The sequence below is a fragment of the Castor canadensis genome, chromosome 8 (genome assembly GCF_047511655.1).
Source record: "Castor canadensis chromosome 8, mCasCan1.hap1v2, whole genome shotgun sequence".
Classification (NCBI taxonomy): domain Eukaryota; kingdom Metazoa; phylum Chordata; class Mammalia; order Rodentia; family Castoridae; genus Castor; species Castor canadensis.
In genome coordinates, this window is record NC_133393.1 from 119,306,902 (window position 1) to 119,323,603 (window position 16,702).

At 36.2% G+C, this 16,702-nt stretch overlaps 1 protein-coding gene across 13 annotated transcripts in view; it reads left to right on the forward strand.

Annotated features, from left to right (window-relative positions):
• Positions 1-16,702, forward strand: part of Otogl (otogelin like) — a 225,051-nt gene that overhangs the window by 77,592 nt on the left and 130,757 nt on the right. For 3 of the 13 annotated variants that reach the window (XM_074084013.1, XM_074084012.1, XM_074084014.1), the window contains one exon: positions 15,628-15,860. The exons of the other annotated variants lie outside the window; for them this stretch is intronic. The gene's annotated coding sequence lies outside the window, so the exon portion shown is untranslated. The remainder of the gene's footprint in view (positions 1-15,627; positions 15,861-16,702) is intronic. 13 annotated transcript variants of the gene reach the window in all.

Below are 16,702 nucleotides of genomic sequence, written 5' to 3' on the forward strand. Positions count from 1 at the left end.
ACTTAATATTTATTTTAAGCATGGATAGCAAGCATGCTTCTTAGTAAAACAAAGAGAACCCAGTCTTTGATCAATTGACAAAAATTGACCCAGCACCTGGGAAGTTAGTTAAATCTCATAAGAATGAGGTTGGATTTCTTTTTTCTTTACTTTCTCTTGGCCCCTTTTAGCAAAAAAGTTTAGTATTTATTCACTTTTTTTTTTTAGAAAAAGGAGGCTTCTGAAATTAAGTTATATTTGTTGGGCAGACCAAAATGGGTTAGTTGCAAAACTTGTATCACTGAATGTTGGCCAGAGAATATGTCCATCCATCCATAAGGCTGTATTAAAATTTCCCAGAAGCTTTAGAAACAATACAAATGCTAAGGTCCCATACTTGTAAAGAAGAATTTCATTGGACTATGAGTGTCTCTCTGAGATGATGCTAAATGTGTAGGCTACGTTTGAGAATCACTGTTGGATGCCTCTGGAGCATGTAATTGATAGGGACAGCAGGTACAGGAATTCCTATCTTTCTTCTAGGGTGATCTTCTTTGCTTAGCAATAACTTGAAGTGAAACTAAGACACCAAATAAACAGTGATAAAGAAGGAAGCTCTGGGGCACAGAAAATAGTTGCATATATTGGAAGACTCACCAAAAACTGGTTACTGCTTCTTTTTGAAGTTTGACTAAGACCTCCAGTGTGGCATGGGTGTCTGGAAGTTGGGGAAATAGATTACAGAGGCTCCTGAGCAAGGCTCCTGACAGAGCTGGCTACAGAATTTCAGGCATCATTTTCTTGTAGCTGGCTATTAGAGAGTCTGCCTTTTTAATCTGGACACATAGCAATGCTGTTACTTTTATGATTCATTTTGGCACATAATGGCATTGTAGCAATTATCTTCATTGAAATTATATTTGAATGTGACTTATTAGGCTGCTGTGTGTATGCACTGTTATTTGCTGAGTCTTTTGCTTGGGAACAGTATGTGTTGTGAATCTTAAATGGACACATGACTGAGCCTTCCAAGTCCAGTAAGATGTAGACTTCAACTAGTGCAATTTAAAAATATTTCAATGCTTGGAAATAATAAGAAATTCAAAGAATCATAAAATAAAAATAATTAAAGCTTAAGTCTACCTTTTCCCTTGGACATTAAGGTTTCACTGGTGTCAAGCCCAATGTTTGCAGTTTGAGAAGAATCTATGCATGAATTTATCTTTTGCCAAAACCATAGTCAGTTTGAGAGCGAATCCAAGTTTTGTTTAGTGTTAGTATTCTTAGTGATTCCTTTTTTAAAAATAAGTTTTCCTCTACTTTGTAGTTCATGCTTTCCCAGGCTGGTGCAGGAAGCCCTGGTAGGGTTATAGCTAACAGAGAAGGCCAGTCTGCCCCTCAGTTAGGCCTATTCTCCTATTCAGCAGATTTTCTGTTAGAGAGTGGGCTGCAAAAGGTGGGGTATACAACCCATAGGCCTTAAATTGCTACCCCTTTATCTTCCAGGGTAGACTACACCTTGCCAAAAGACATCCTGAAGTTTGTGTTTTATCTTGTGGCTCTAAAATCATTGGATGCCACCCAGATACTATTTTGGAAGAAGGCAGAAAAGAACTAAATGCATTTTTAAGAACCACTTAATGTGTTTCTCAATATATACAAATGTACTCAAAAGAACCAAATATGGTAACATGTTATAAAGTGTTGTTATACTTGTTATATTTCCTTCAAAATAAAAATGTAACATTGAAACAATTGACCTCTAATTGAAATAAGGTATTGAGATTTTATTGACATTTGGTTTTGTAAGGCTTTGGTATTAGCTAGTTTTATAAAATTCGCAATGTAATAGAAAGAGTAATGACTTCCTTCCTTCCTTTCTTCCTTCCTTTTGCTTCTCCTTTCACTTTTTCTATCTATGAGAAAAATCTACTCTGGCCTGTGTATCTTGGAAATTTGGATATACTATTTTGTCACTCTTGGATACCCATGGGCATATGGTGAACTTTTGATGAGACAAGATGACAAGGCAGACCCCTTCCTGCTCAGTGATTGTTTCAATTCTCACAGGTCTTGCTGGGCTGTGGTTTTTCTACCTCCCATCAAACCGGTGCGGTACCAGGCAGGCTCCAGCCTGCTTGTCCAGCACAGGCTCCAGCCTGCTTGTCCAGCCAGGTTTGGCTATACTGTCCTGACCCAAGTGGCCGTGGGCCAAGCTCCCCATGTCCCCAAAGAATTCTCCCAGCTCCTTATTCCAAGCCCCTCCTTTGCTCTCACCATATGATCTTACTTTCTCACAGGATTTTGTGGGAAAATAGAGGCGTGTTTCCTCCTTTTGGTTGAATGAGAATTTCCATGCTGGAAACATTTCTATCATTAAAATACAGTTCTAGGTTTTACATAAAAAGCAACTTCCTCCAACATGCTGTGAAGAATATTGCCCAACTGCAAATCTGGTTACCAAAAATAAAAGTAGCAATGCTCTTGTAATAGGCAGGTCTTCTTGAAGGGAAAAGCTGTGTAATATTAAGTGAGAATGAACTATGTGTTTTGTCAAATATTTTATTATATTTGAAAGTAGAAGAAATACCTGTCAAATTAAAAAGAAAAGCTTCTTAGTGTCTCATAATTGATTAAAAATGATTGAAAACTAGAAAGTGGCTTTTTAAAATCATCTTTAATGTTTTAAAGCCATAAAACTCCCAGAAATAAGCACAGTGAGCACATAGTATGCAACTAAATATTACATGAACAGAAAAAGGTTATTACTCAGATAGTCAACAGTTCAAATTGGGAGATGGGGAAAGTGTCATTCTTATACAGTATGGGCTTATTCAAAATATTTTTAAAAACAAATAAGTTGAATTTTAGAAAATTAGTGGTAGAATTGTAGCAAGAATTGGAGGACCAGATATCTCTAAGAGGCCCCCAAGTACCTTAAACAGGAAAATACAAAATGTCCTCTAGATGGAGCACCAGGCTTTTGTTTTGTTACAATAAATATTCTTTTTGTGTGTGTGTGTGAAAGGAACTTAGGAACTTAATTTTAAACAGAAAATAATTTAAAGAACTTGATTCTTAACTATGGCATATGTTTCTGGGAACATCTACTTTGTGTTGAAGGAGATGCTCTATTTCAGATCATGTAACTTATATCACATACTGGTTGGTGTAAAGTGTATTTGATTTTTTAAATTCTCCAGGTGAGATCTCTTGAGTTTTCAATACTGCAACTGCAGCCAGGAAAGCCACAGGTGCTCTCTAAATTTGAGTTTAATAAAGTTTCTTTGTTAAAATGGAAGCATTTCCAAAGTTCTGCTTCAGGGTCTGCCTTAGTCATAATCGTGAATGTGAAACATAGGAAGTTTGAAGTCACCTAATAGAGCTTTCTCAGTTTACAAAAGAGAAAACTAAGACCTGGACAGGTAGTTGCCTTTCTCTTCTGTTGATGGAGTTAGTGATGGTGAATAAGGAATGTAATGAATCTGTTGTTTTGCTGCCTCTTCCCAGCAACACTGATTTTCTTTGGGGAATTATATTCCTCTAACTGTAAGGGATCTTGGAAAGCTAGTGATGGAAACTAAAGGGTCCCTAGAAACTTCTTATGAATAGACAAGGTTAGGTATGTGACCCGATCAATCACCTGTGGGACTTCAAATCTTCAGTAGAGTTTTTGTAAGGAAATATGAAGCAGTTAGAATTCCTTTGTCTTAAGTGACAATAGCTAAGCATGATTCTTTGACCCTCTTATTAGTCCTATGGGTTCTCCAATAGTCTTCTGATAATTTCCCTTTTTGGTTAAGCCGGCCAAAGTTAATGTTTGATATTTGTAACCATAGTACCTTAAGGAATTCCAACATCTACCATCTACCCCAACAATGAAGCAAGTTTCTCTTATTGCAAGTTTAAATCACTTAACAGAGTCACCATAAGTCACGAAGAGTGATTCAAGACTGATTCATATAGGAAAAACAAAAACACTCTTTTTTAATTAACCCAAACATAATCAGAGTATCTTTTGAACTGTAACCAAGTTATGACAAACTTCTAATTGTAGGAAGACTAACAACACTATTATAGTAAATATTTATTGAAAAATGAAAAAAAATACTTCTTTTATCTATCATTATACCAGAAAGTATGCTAAAACTGTATTTCAATATAACATTCATATCCATTTATTTTGATTTATTTTGCTCAGTTTCTTCCTAAATCTTAAAAATGATATAAAATGAAAAAAAGTTTGACTTGTTTTCCTGTTAGAAAAACAGGAAAAAAACAAACAACTTCCAAACTGGCAAGGCAACAAACCAAAGAAATATATGATGCTTGAGATAGACTAAAAAACAGTGAAATAATAAGTCCTGGAACAGTTTTTCCCCTTTCAAGTTCTGTCTCAAAAGTATCTGGCTTAACTTTGCTATTTAGAAAACATTTTACAAAAACCTCATTTTTCTTTTAATGTAAGTCCTTTTAGTGTATCCAACGAGTGAACACTCCTTCTCCCCTTCTTTGTATAACTCAAAATATAATTTTCAAGGAGTTTGATGTTTATGAAAGTTTCTTCAGACTATTATAACTAATCTTTAGAGTAATGCAGCATTAAATGATTTATGAACTGATGAGTCTTAATGTATTAACAATGAAATATCCTAGAAACAGTCAGGCCATTCTTATCTTAATGGCATTTTAAGACAGAATTTGCAGTTTGGCTCAGCTTAGCAAGCAGGGGCCAAGAATGCACACTAGCTGGAGAACGTGCATGACTTTCAAAAGTGAGCCAGCAGAGGGCTTTTCGGAACTTGCAACAAGTGACTTGAGAATGACAGATTCCTAGCACAACTGAAGAAAAACTACCTTTAAATATATAGTCTCATGTTAAAGGGAAATCACTTTCATAGGCATGTTAGCTTAAAGAAAAAATAAAATAGAAAGGCTGGTTAGTAGAATGAAGTTTATGTGATTTAATTCAACTTAATATTTGACTTGTTATCCACCATCATTTTGAAAATCACAAAGTACTCAGGTAGAAGTGTAGGTAAAACTCACCAGTTTGTGGGGTGCATTCTAATGAAGTTTTGATATACATTCTGTGAAATGGACAGGATTAGTAAGTGCAATACTTCACATACATGGGACATTGTTGATGTAGTAACATTGTTATTTGAAAGTATAACAGGTCTTAGATTTATTTATACCACACTCAGATATGCAATGAAAATTAGGTTTTTTTGTTTTGTAGCTGACTTTGTGATCACCTTCCACTCACTGCTCTATTTGGATGACTTAGGTAAATGTCTCTTAGGATTGCAGTCCCTTTCTTTGCTGGCATGGAGGCATGGGGCTGGTGAGGGCTCACTTCTCACTGCCTGTCTTGGAGAGGTAGGATCTTGGTCTGGATGGCATTCTCTGGAGGTATGCTGGTCTCTGTTGCCAGTGCCAGTGGCTGGTCTGGGCTTCTCAAGCTGGTGATCTGTGCCACACAATTTCTCTTATCCCTCATGCTCTGCTGATGTCTGCAACCACTGATGAAAGCTGCTGTACCTCCTGCTTTGTTCTTCTGGTTATTTTCTCTGATGATTCAGGCTTCCACATCAGCTCTCATTGGTTTTATGGAAACTTCTGAAGTCTGTGAACCTCTGGCCAGGCAGTTCAACCTGTAGACTTCTGCTTCTTTGGCAATTCTCTCAAGATAATGACCTCTAGCAGCTTTGAAGCCCGACTCTCCCTTTTCTATCATTCCCTTGGAGACATGTGGTCTTATCTCCCAAGTGGTCCCAGAGCTGCCCAGAAGAGCTGAACTCAGGCCCTCTCATTGCTTATCCATACTTTGTTTGTACTTTCAGTACATCTTTTGTGGAGTCATCTTCTTGCCTTTGCCTCTGGTCCTTTCTCCTTCCCATAGTCCTGAGTTTTTACTCCTTCCTCTGGTCTCACTGGAAACTTCGTCATATAAAACTCTGAGATAAAGTCCCTCAACTTTGCCTCTTAATAAATAAAAGGGGGAGAAAAATAATATAAAAAATTCCTTTCTATTTTGGAAAAGCTTGACTGTCAAATTCATTGTCCTTGCAAACAAATGAACAAAAATCTCCTTTTCTATGTTTGAAGCTGCATATGATTTTTTTCCTTTTTTCTTGCTGAAATAATCTAAATTCACAATGCCTGGGAGAAGGCCATAGCCTGAAGGTGCAATGAGGAAAAGTAGATGTCAAGCATTCTCCTTGTTACATGAACGTCACTTCACTCATGCCTTGGGTTAGAAGTTCCTTGATAGAAGGTTCCTGCGGTCCTAAAACTGCTCTTTCTCGGTCATCCTCTTCTATTTATGTCTTTAGCATCGCCCTCTTTGCAACATCCTTTCTATTAGCCAAGCATTGTGGTGCAGACTTGTGATCCCAGCACTCAGAAGATCGAGGCAGAAGAATCATGAGGCCAACCTGGGCTGCATAGCTAGACACTATCTCAAAACCAAAACCAAAAGTATATGAAGAAAAAAGCCAAACAAAAATAAAAACAAGACAAAAAACCTTCCCCCCAAAACAACAACAAACCCCCACCTGCATCCCTCTAAAATAACAAAACAACTCTCCACAAACTTTATGTCTGTTTAAATATGCATGTTCTCCAATGTTTTCTACCTCAGTAAATGACATCACCACTCACTCAGTCGTGCCTGAAAGCATCATTCTTTATGGTTTTTTTCCTTTCATGGACATGTTTGGTTGACTAGCAAATTGTGTTACTCTGTTTCGAATATATTTCTTGAGTTGGTGTCTTTTACTCAACCTCCATACCTTCCATCCTGGACCAAATTGCTATAACCTTTTATGGAGTATAGTGGTTTCTTGGTGGCTGTTTTCCTCCATTTACCTTTGTTCTCCTTGAATACAGAGTGGGTTTAAAATTAAGAGAAATATAAACATAGAGTATATATTTATGTATGTATACATTTGTATTGTGTATTTATGTGTCTGCACCTACAATCCTGTTTCTGATGCTCCTTTGCCCCAAACTCTCCATTAACTGCAATTCTCCTTGGGATGAGGTCCAAAATTCTTAGAGTGGCTCAAAGCACTTTAAATGATCTCACTTTACTGCACCTTCAGCCCAGTCTTGCACCAGGATCTCCTTCGCTCACCCTGCTCCTGCCACTCTAGGTCTTTTATTGTCTCAAGTCTACTGACTTCCGTCCTTCTTCAGGCAATTGCACAAGTAATTTTTACTGCTTAATAAAACCTGGGTTCTTATGGCTGACTACAGTTTTCAGTTTCAAGTGACTTTTTTCTGAAGAGACCTTCCTGAACTTTCTCCTTCTTATAAGACTTACAGTACCTTGAAATTTTCACACTACTACATACACCACAGCTTCAGTTAAATACATGTTTTTATAATGATTTTTAATGCTGTTTCTCTGATGTGATTATTATTTTTATTAGTATATATCAATTGTATAAAGGGTTTTTATTGTGATATTTCCATACATGCATATAATGTACTTTGAATTCACCCCCTTTATTATTTTTGAGGAGAAAGGCTTCCTTATTCCTTTCTCTATTTCCTTTGTGTTGCATTGTATACCCACTAAAATTAGTTTAGTAAATGATTTGTACATGTTTTATTTTAGTAAGCCTCACATCATCTAATATGATACTTTAACCATAGTAAATATCCCAAAATATATTCATAATTATTTATAGTTTTTGTGAGCAGTTGAGTTTTTCCTCTCTGCTTCTAGGAGTCTCTGTCCTCTCTTGTCTATATGAAAAGGAGACTATTTTGTAAGCTATTTGGGGAAAGATGAGGTAATCCAAACCAACCACAGAAGAAGTCAGATGTTAAATTCTGAAATGTAGTAGCATATTGGTATCAGAGAGCTTCTTAAAAGAGATGGACACTAGAACTTACAACGTATTTCAGTTGCCTTCACTATTTACCATGAAATAAGTAAGGCTTTCTGTGACCTGGATTTTGCCTTGTTTTCCATTACACTCCACTGTATGTGGGGATCCATCTCACCAAGCTCTGCCAGCATCTCAGCAAAAGGAGATGACCATCACCACTACCGATGTTTTTTCAGCATTTGCCTATGTCAAACCCTGCAGGAGGGCCTGTGGGAAAATGCAAAGACATATAAATTGCAATCACAGCTCTCAGTCACCTGTGTGTCTAGTAGAAATGATGAGGTACACATGACAGATAAAGATGAAATAAATTAGTTACGTGGTAAGTGCCAAGGAGTAATTGAGAGAAGTGCGATTTCCTGAGCTGTGAAGTAGTGCTCTATTCACATCTCATTTTATGTTTCTGTTTCCTTAAATAAATGTGACTCTGGGGAAATAAGGGAAGGTAGGAAGAAGATATTTAATGTTCGCCTTCCTCTATAAAGACAAGTCTTGTCAATTATTTATTGCTTTGTGTAGTCTTTCTTATTCCTCATCTTCTAAGCTATTATAATTGCAACCTGAATTCAGAATATAAAGGAACAGATATTTGTAAGTGACTGAGAGCCCTCATCTAAGTTCCCTTGTGTCCCTGGCTCACAAACTTGGGAGATGACATTTTGCAAGCTCAACTATAATGCCTTGACCCATGGAGGGCAATGCTTGGATTGTCTCCACGTACAGGAATTAGCCTGATCTACTGAATTGAGGCTACATACTAAAGCACTGATGAGGTTTTGCTAATTCTACTTTGTCAAGGCTCTTACAGCAGAGGCAGACATTAATTTACTCAATCAACAAACATTTTTGAAATACTCTATGAAGCAACGAAGAAAAAGAAGAAATTAAAATGTATCCTTGCCTTCAACAATCCAGTGCAGATGAGACAGTTTATATAGAAATATATATATTATGGTAGGACAATGCATTGGTATGGATGATACAACATGAAGAAGGCTGAGCACCTTGCTAATGGAGGAAGGTTACCTAGAGGGAATCATGTTGGGTTGAACTAGAAGATGAGCATGAATCAGCTTTGCTCTAGTAGAAAAGTAGAGTGGCTATTAGTCAGCTTTTGTCTTCCGTGACTCCTCCCATCTGTTAGCCCAGAAGTAGTAGCCTTTTGGCATAACCTAGGAAGGAAGATGGAACTGGATGCTTTTTGCCAGGCTTACCGGGCGTAAACTGCCCTGGAGAGAAAGCCCTTCCAACAGTACAGGCATCCATTACTGCCCTATCTGCTCTATCTGCTGAAGCACAGATTTTAGAAGAGTTTCTTTCTAAGTTAGTCAGGTCTGATGCCATTTATTTCTCTCATCCATATTGGTCAGCTCTTTTATTTTTATAAAGGAATAAAATCCTATCCAAGTTCACTCAGATAAAAAGAAAGTTACTGGTTAGATGTAGTCATGGAAACCACTGGTTCTTTGATTCTTTGTGAACAACTGCTCCATTCTCCTACTTCTTTTTGCAGAATAGCTAATTAAAAAAAACTTAATACATGCATATGTATGGATGAGAAGTAACTGCCATCTTCAATTGTGCCTGACTCACAACTCTAGGACACATCGCCTATGACAATACATAACTTTGTCTCTGTGATTTATATTTTGGTACCTGGGAAAAGGAATTAGATCATTTCTAAGACCAGGAATATATTATTTTACTCTGAAATGAATGCCTACCACCAGTGATCAGAGAATGTGAATGTACTTGTATCCTATTGCTACTGTAACAAATTACCACAAACTAAGTGGCTTAAAACAACTCAAATGTAACTTATAAGGCTAGGTATCAGAAGTCTGAAATGGTTCCACTGGGTTAATATCAAGAACACTGGCAGGAGTTCATTCGTCCTGGAGGCTCTTAGATGAATATCCACTTCTTGGCCTTTTCAGTCTTCTAGAAGCTGTCTGCTTGACTTATGTCTTCACCCTCCTCCTTAGAGTCTTTCACTCTGACTCTCCTGCCTCCTCACTTAGATGATTACATTGGGCCCACTGTGTAGTTAAGAGTCAAATGCCCATCTCAAAATCCTCAATCACATCTGCAAAGCCTGTTTTTCCATGTAAGGTAAATTCGCAGTTCTGGAAATGGGGACATGGACATCTTTGTCCAGGGTCTGGGCAGAGGAGAACATGTTACCCCAAACATCACAGTGAGGGACATAAAGGTGTGCTGCCAATGGAGCAGAGGCTCTGAGGGGGAGGACTTTCTTTGCACCAAGAATGTGGAAAGAGTAAGAAAATTAAATAACATGTCCACTTCATCTTCCTAAACAACCAACTGCTTGGTAGTGAGGAGTAAGGCTGTCCTTTTACCTACATTTAATTTTTACATTCCCTGCTTCTTTCTCCTCCAGAGGAATCTATCAATGTCCTTGCATTTATAATTTGCCTGCACTCCTTTTCCCCTACTAGCTTCCTATTTCATTTTCCCAAAGCTAAATTCTCTCTTTATCAAACTACAGATGCCTAATCCCCTCAGACTCCATCAAAAAACATGAGTTACAGTGGAGGTGGATTTTGGAATCTGTGCTTCTAATATGCTCCCTAGGTAATTCTTATACACACCAGTTAGAAAACCCCTGATGTATTCTAAGTAAACCTGATAAACTTATCTTGTTAGAAGAGAACACTGAAGAAAACCTTCCAAGGGAACTAGGCTATTTTCACTGCAGCTTTTGGGAGATAATGATAACAGTTTTGCATGTAACTCAGTAAGGCTCTAATTCAAGTTGGGAGCAGGGGAAAAGGTCATGTCAAGATAAAGAGGGGAACATTTTTTGGGGGGACCAATAAACCTTTATTTGGCTGTCTAATTGCAACAAAGGGCTTAGTTCATATAAGTTATGTTTTCATACTGATTTGTGCTCTGCTGAAAATCAGAATAATTCTGTCTCTAAAGGCAGTTTTTCTTTTTCTCTTTTTTTTTAAATTCATATGTGCACACAATGTTTGGGTCATTTCTCCCCCCTCCCCCTTCCCCCCTCCCTTATCCCCTACCCTGACCCCTCCCTCTCCCCCCCCCTTGATACCCAGCAGAAACTATTTTGCCCTTATCTCTAATTTTGTTGAAGTGAGAGTACAAGCAATAATAGGAAGAAACAAGGGTTTTTGCTAGTTGAGATAAGGATAGCTATACAGGGAGTTGACTCACATTAATTTCCTGTGCATGTATGTTACCTTCTAGGTTAATTCTTCTTGATCTAACCTTTTCTCTAGTTCCTGGAAGTTTTTCTGTATCAACTTTTCTAATTCAAGAGAGGTAGAAAATGATCAACTGAAGTTTGTTACTCCACAGTGCTTATCATGGCAATTGTCATAAATCAGGTTGATGGGTGTCTGAATTGATATCTTGGTCCTGATGTTGGTAGCCATCCAGTCATGACACTGAGGGATCTGATAGGCTTTGTTTTACATTTTGTTCTTGGTAAGAGATGTTTTGATGCGCTTTCTTTAGAAATTTGCATTTGTTTGTTCTGAGTAATTTTTGTTTGTGATTAAGCTTAGAAAGCAAGTTTTAATTAAGCTGATAAAGTAAGAAAGCAAATATGTAAATCACCTAGAAAAGAAAAGCATATTTTTAAAAAATTATTTTATTATTACTGGGTAGGGGTACTTGGGGCATTTATAAAGATTCTTACAAAATATCAAATATATCATACTTGAATTTACCCCTCCACCATTTTTCTTTATCCCTCCTCCCCCCATTTATGGAATAGTTTCAATAGATATATTTTTTCCATTTACATTCATGTTTACACAGTATGTGCACCATATTCACCCTCTTAAACCCTTTCCCTACCTCCTCTCCCCTTTCACTGATATCACTGCCCCCCCCACTCCCACCAGGCAGGACTTGTTCTACACTTGTGTTCTCTGATTTTACAAAAAAAAAGGAAAAAGAAATGTCATTTTTGCTTACTTAAGATAGCTACACAAGGAGTTTCCTTGTGGCACTTCCATGTGTGTATATATATATTATAATCCTATTTAGGTCATTTCCTCTATTTTTCTTCTTTTTACTTTGGTCCCTTTCTTATGGTTGTTTCAACCAATTTAAAAATTCTATATTTATAGAGAGTTCATCAACCATATTCATCTGAAGGTTGGTAATTTTGTTTTTGGCAATATGATAGATTAGATGATCTAAGATTCCCCCTATAAAGTGCTTAGAGATGCTAAGAAAAATAAAATAGTCAACCATGAAAGTCATTGTGATTTCATGAGGATGCTGGGATATGGACAGAAGCTAAAAACAAAGCAGTAAGTGGACTAGATCACTTTAAGTTTAGGATTTGAATTTATCCTCCATGGTCTGAGAACCCTCAAGTTGAGAAATTAACGAAAAATTCCCTAGAACACTTGGCAGGAGTAGGTACAAAAATCTTTTTTGGCAGGGCACATACTTAACCATAGTGATAAAGTATTCCCATAGAAAATGCTCTGCCATGCATGGATTCAAAATTCAAAATTAAAAAACCCATTAGGTAATCTGCTTTGAGAGAAGCAGACCCAACAAACATTGGTATTAGAATTGCTACCTCTCCCCCTCAAGAAAATAAAGTAACATTCTCCCTCAGAACTCTAATGTGAAAACATACAGATGAATATATAAATTGGAACTGAAAATGTGAGAAGCAACCTTCATGCATACATATTGTTATTTAAGGTATATACTTTGCACTATATAGAGTAATTACAAAAGCAGACAATAGTTCAGAGCATAATGAGAGGTGAAGAAAGTATTGGTATTATATCTTTCATTTGATGCTAAGATGTTGAGAAGAGGAAACTTCAGTTGGAGGAATCTTATCGGTTTCAAGATACCAACTAGACTTTGCAAGTCAGTGGCACCACAGAAGCCTGGGAAATGAATGCCTGTGTGAAATACAGCATATTAACTTCTGGGTATAAACTTTGAAATCATGATCAACATAGACACACATAATCATGTCCTTATTCAGAAAAGCTAAGATAGATGCAACTTTAAATTGAATTATATGAAACATCCTAGAAATTTCCAAGTAACACATACCCTGAAAGCATAAATAGAATACTACAAACTATCTTATAAAAAGCAAGTGAAATTCAGTGTGATAAAAATCATCTTAAACATACAAGATTTTTTTTGGTGGTTTGATGATAACATGAGTTCTAGGTAAAATCACTGAATCTGAAAGGTGTTAGGCTTCATAAAGCAATTGAAGAATAATCGCACTTCACTATTAGAATGTGATGGTATGGGAGCCAAATGTTATCTACTTTGGATTTGATCTAAGTTAATGTAAATGAGTGTTTAGATAAGTCACCAAAGAAATTGTTTTCTCAAAGATGATGAAATTTATTTAAAAAAATCTCTTCATCATTGATGCATTTATCATAAGGTCAAAAATTTCCCAATCTTGTCAGTTGTTTTTCATGTGGTACATTCAGGCAGATAAGTTGTCAGGTGTCAACTTTATGAAGATCAAATTCCATGTGGGAAAATGTACAGTGCTTTTGTAGCAGAAAGGGAACTGTTTATTATGTGTATTATGTAGCTGTCCCAGACTTCTTATGAACTTGATATCTCTTCACAAGTTGGTGGCTGACTCACATTTTGTCAAAGCTCCCCTGTCGGGGTAGAATGAAATATAAAAGCTGTCATTTTGGCAGTAATAATTACCTGTAGCCACAGTCATAAATCCCTCTTTTGTGTTTCTGGGTCTAATCTTTCATCTAAACTTTCTGTTCTATTGTAGCTATTCATGGAAGTCTATTTTGCTTATTTTCATGCAGACTACCATTTCAGGTAATGAGTTCATAATGTATTTAGCTGAAAAAGAACTTAGGATTTTTGTTATTGCTTTCTTTGTCCTTGTTCATTCTCCTTTTCCAACTTCTTTCTTATTCTAAGACTGGATGGAGGGGCAGCAGAGAAGTGGTACAGACATATCCTCTACTTATCACCAATGACCACCCTGAGGATTCCTCTTATAATTTCTACGATTTTCTTTACTATACAAAATAAGTTGCAGTTTCTGAATGCATTTAACTAAAAAGAGAAACACAGTAATAAAATGTCTAGTGAGATAGCCTTCTAATTTCCAGCTTTATTCAGTGAAAATTGATGTGACGCTTTTCAACAACAAGCTTAAAGATACTAAATGAAATGTATTAAAGTATCAAAGTTTATGTAGCTTTTTGACCTAAAACAAATGCAGCAATATTACGGGACACTAAGGGGAAAGCCACACTAAGGGTCACACTAAAGGGAGGCCATATATGGGAGGGAGAGGGCAAGGGAAGGAAATTAAAAACTTGAATGTGGTTGATGTGCTCTCTGTATAGGAATGAATGTAGATATCTTAGATTCCCATGGCTGAGGTCACCATGGGAAATGGACTAGGGAGGAGTGAAGAAGACTGAAGAGATGAACCAACTGGGGTTGTAATACATATATGCATGGAAACAACACAAGGAAACTCCCTGTGTAGCTATCTTTGTCTCAAACTAGCAAAAATGTCATGTTTCTCTTCATATCTTTTATGTTTTTTCTTCCACAAAATTGGAGAACAAGAGGGTGGAACAGGTTCTTCCCAGGGAAGGAGGGGTTTGGCACTGGTGGGAGGGGGGAGGTGATAGGGAAAGGGGATATGAGGATGAATACAGAATAGCAAATAATGTATACACATGTATGTAAATGCAAAAATGATATTTATTGAAACTATTCCAGGAATCAGGGAAGGGGAGATGAAAGAGAGCAGCAGAGGGGGTGAATTCAAGTATGATATATTTGCTACATTGTAAGAACACTTGTAAATGCCATAATATACCTCCACCCAGCACAATAAAAACAATTAAAAACAGTTTAAATAAGAAACATATACTTTTCATATGGATTGTATTCCCTTTCTCAGAAAATTCTGAGTATTAGAAGTAATTATGATTATCAAAATATTTATTTTATTGAATCATGAAATTCAACTTTGATTTATTTTTGTGTCACTTGTAGATATTTTTAAGTTAAAATTAAGAAGCCAAGTAGTTACTAAATTGAGAAAAAAGCAATGAAATATGGTTTATAATTAATTTATATTATAGTTTAATTTACACATGAAACTATAAAGGCAAGAAATTACTGTAAATTAAGGAGGGAACTTAGTAATGTATTTTGATTGTAAATATTCTGCTTAAAGGTTTGCTTACTTTAGTTTAAGAAAATCTTTGGAAGACATAATTGTGTTCCAAACAGGTTTCAATCTTTACTTTTTAACTTATTCTGCATTTACATCTAAAGAACTTAGACTATTTCTTTGTTTTGATTTTGGTTGAGTACATGTTTCTAGACTAATATTCAAAATATAAATATAAATTATTGTTAGTTGTCTGTATAGAGTTAATTGTTTAAATAGAACTTGCTTTTCTTTTTGGTGGGACTGGGGTTTGAACTCAGAGCTTTGTGCTTGCAAAGCAGGCATTCTATCACTTGAGCCATACTTCCAGTCCTAATTATCTAATTAGTTCAAGAGTATTAGACTAGTTAATTCTCAGTAAATATTATTAAACATATGTTATACTTAAATTATTATATCCCTTAAAATCTGAAAAAGAATGTGACTATACTTGTGTATGAGTGTAGACAGGTACATACCTCTTTTTTTTTAATTTTAGTGATACTCATGTGTGTTTTCATGCTTAACCTTTTTTTTTCTGAATAGATAAGCATCTTCTGTTGGTTCATGGAATTAATAGTTATTTAGGCAATGAAGGAATTAAAACCATACCGAAAAAGAATAAATGAGAATTGAACTTGAGACACCAACAGGAACTGTTTATATAATGCATATGGGGCAGACAACATGTTTGGATATTAAGGATACTTCAAAGGAAAGACTTCAAAATCATTGTATATATGTATTTGGGTGGCACAGGATAAAAAGTGCCTCATAAGGTAGGTCCTCTGTAATTAGGCATTTCTTACTGCTGCCCCAAATCTGTTGAAGGAGTCTGATAACACTGCGGGGAACTTGGGGAATCTGCTATAGGAAATGTGTGGCCCTTATATAAGCATGGCTTGCACTCATTTGTGGGCTGAGATCATCTCTGTGGAGTTCATTATGAAATATTAGAGTTCTTCTCTGATGTTGATCTAAGCAGCCAATTGCTTCCAGAGAGAAGTGCTCTTACCTTAGAATAAGAGATCTTTCTTTGTTATCTAATTGGGTACTTGTCATAGAAGATGGCAAAATGGGATGTGAAGGGAAAGTTTTCAGGGTCAGGTGAGTGGTTTAATTTTCTTTATAAAGTCATGTATTAGAATAACATCTTTTTAAAAAAAATCGACTTGGGTTTTAGAATGTTTAACAAAAAAGATTTGTGGAACATGGAAAATTTCAATTTTAACTGTACTACAATGGAATTTAAATTGAAAGTACATGTACATAATTTTAGGTTAGTTTTCAATTCTTTAAGAAGAATTTGTGAGAGAATCTAGATATTCTAGGAAAGATTATAGGATTTTACTTCACTTTTTTTCCAATGGACAATATCTTACGAATAAATGTCTAAAACACAGAGAATAGGTAAACACTTAGGAAGTATTTTTTTTATGACACTGTCTTTAGAAGTTACAAAATGCTTAAACATGCTAAAAAGGCATATGATGGGCAGGTGTATGGTAGGGTGTAACTAATACGGACTCAGGTAAGAAGCTGCCATGCATTACTAATGAGAGCCAACGGGTTGTCTGCAAGTTCTAAAGCTTCAGATGGTGTATGTAGCTAGAAGCCTGGG